Genomic DNA, 262 nt, shown 5'->3' with positions numbered 1-262 from the left:
TAAAATTTTTCTCAGATTTGTTAGATCATTTCTATTATTGTATTTATAATTATAGGCTTATAGATCTGAAAACTAGATTCAAACGAGGCCTAACCCAATTCAGATGAAACTCAGGCTAACATTTAAAAGCTCTAAACGAATCCGGGATGCATTGGTCCGACTAAAACTTTTACTTTCTTATTCAGTGGTTGAAGACTCGTGTTGTTGGTCCATGTTAAGATTAAGTGTCGTTCATCATGGTTCCAAAATATCTTCACCCTTT

Source organism: Camelina sativa, chromosome 13, assembly GCF_000633955.1.
Source record: "Camelina sativa cultivar DH55 chromosome 13, Cs, whole genome shotgun sequence".
NCBI lineage: Eukaryota > Viridiplantae > Streptophyta > Magnoliopsida > Brassicales > Brassicaceae > Camelina > Camelina sativa.
The sequence above is the reverse complement of the archived record's forward strand: the minus strand, read 5'-3'. Positions refer to the sequence as shown.